General features: G+C 41.8%; 1 pseudogene; it reads left to right on the forward strand.

Moving 5' to 3' along the window:
• The first annotated feature begins 741 nt into the window (after positions 1 to 741).
• LOC138819162 (protein NipSnap homolog 3A pseudogene) lies at positions 742 to 1,491 on the forward strand (annotated as a pseudogene).
• Positions 1,492 to 2,250: the final 759 nt, after the last annotated feature.

Below are 2,250 nucleotides of genomic sequence, written 5' to 3' on the forward strand. Positions count from 1 at the left end.
ATGTGCACCACCACCACACTTAACCCCACCCTTCCAACTAATGTTTGAAAAAACTCCTTACTCAGATCTTCTAGGTTAAATACAGTATCAACCTTCCAAATTAGTCCTGGATATTGATGCTGGATCAATGTCATGTCATACACATAATGCATGACACCGCCTTCCACAGTCTGCCATTTTCAAGTCTCTGCTCATTGCCTAATCCCAAAGCTACATGATTTGCTATGTTTATAATACCATCTGCTTTCATATACCAATTTGGTCTGATCCTATGTTATTGCATTAAAACATGCACTAAGCTGAAGTAACTCAAAAGAATGACATTAAATTTTATGATTTCATGGCTGTGCTCAGCTGGGTGATTCTCTGAATGATCCTCACTGGGACCACACATGCAGCCGTAGAATTACCCAGCAATTCTGTTGGAACTAAGAGACATAGATGCCTTTTCTCCTGAATATGGGCTGTTGGTGCTGGTTGAGCTTGAGCCTTTTTCCTAAAGTCTCTCATTTTTAACCTGGGCTCCCCTTTAAAAGGTAGTAAAAAAAAAAAAAAACAAAAAACGTATGGAGCTGAACACAGAAGCTACAAGCACTCTGAAGTACGCCTCATGAGTTGTATAAAATGCCCTTCTGCCACATTCTATTATGGCAGAAAGACATACGGTTAAAAATCAAGGATGGCATTCCGGGAAGCCAGAAGGCGAGTCAGTCCCCGGAGACTGGGCGCTCCGGCCTGGCCATGCTTGCCCTCCGCGGCCCCCTGACCAGCGCGCTCAGCGCGCATGCTCGCGCCGCAGGCATGTGCATTCTTTGCTACAGGCCCCAGATAAAATGATGGAACATTCTACGAATTTCGGACCTACTATCTTAAATCCTCACAGATGAATGCGTTCCTGGAAAATTTGAAGAAAAATGCTCACCTTCGGACAGCTCACTCTGAATTGGTTGGATATTGGAGTGTAGAGTTTGGAGGCAGAATGAGCACAGTATTTCATACCTGGAACTAAGATAACTTTGCTCATCGAACTGCAGTTAGGAAAGCCATGGCTCAGGATAAAGAATGGCGAGAACAATTCCTCCTTCCAAATGTACCTCTCATTGATAAACAAGAGAGTGAGATTACTTATCTGGTCCCTTGGTGCAAACTAGGAAAACCTCCAAAAGAAGGTGTCTATGAACTGGCCACTTTTCAGATGAAACCAGGAGGTCCAGCTCTGTGGGAGAGATGCATTTAAAAGGACAATTAATGCTCATTAAGGCTCTGCTAAACTCATTGGTGTTTTCCACACTGAATATGGAGTGCTCAACAGAATTCATGTTCTTTGGTGAAATGAGAACATGGATAGTCATGCCCCAGGGGAGACACCAGTCTCATGAGGACCCCCGAGCGAGCACTGGCTGCTATTTGGGAAAGCGTCAACTACCTGGAGACTCAGCAGAATATGCTTCTGATACCTACATCATTTTCACCATTGAAATAGTTTTCTATCTAAATATCAAGCATTACATTAACCTGACATTAAGATGTGGCTGTGAATGGTGCTTAAGCTCTCCCAAGAGGATTGTTTTCCCTATGATCTGAAGGAGGTGGTAAGTAAAGTCACTGGGTTCCTCCCATGTTTTTAAAGCCACTCTCTCTTTTGTCATCATCAATCACTTCAGGAAACAGCTGTGTTCATTTCCCCCAGGATCTGTTATGCAATAGAAATGCTCATCATTCCTTCAAGATCTTGATAATTCATTTATTTCAGCATCTCTTCTCCTGTAATACTTTGTATTTTGATGATCCTTTATATCATTTTCTATATTCAAATAGTGATTTTTACCTTCTTTCTCCTGGCAATATTTTTAAATTATTTACATGCAATATCTTTTCATCAGCTTTATTTTTCTGAGATTTCCATCAAAGTGTTAGACCACGTGCATTTCTTTACTTTGGAAAAAGTGTACTCTCATGTGTATCGTCTGTATTCATTATGGTTTTCACTTTAATAATTACATTAATCGACTTGGATCTTATGTAATTAGAGCACTGCATTAAAAATCTAGAGAAGAGCCAGGCGCTGGTGGCTCACACCTGTAATCCTAGCTACTCAGGAGGCTGAGATCTGAGGATCGCGGTTCAAAGCCAGCCCGGGCAGGAGAGACCATGGTGAGACTCCTATCTCCAATAAACCACCAGAAAACCGGAAGTGAAGGAACAAGAAGGATGGAAGGATCAACAATCTACCACAATAATGAAATGAAA

Source organism: Dipodomys merriami, unplaced genomic scaffold (genome assembly GCF_024711535.1).
Source record: "Dipodomys merriami isolate MVZ:Mamm:240054 unplaced genomic scaffold, mDipMer1.0.p SCAF_8, whole genome shotgun sequence".
Lineage (NCBI taxonomy): Eukaryota > Metazoa > Chordata > Mammalia > Rodentia > Heteromyidae > Dipodomys > Dipodomys merriami.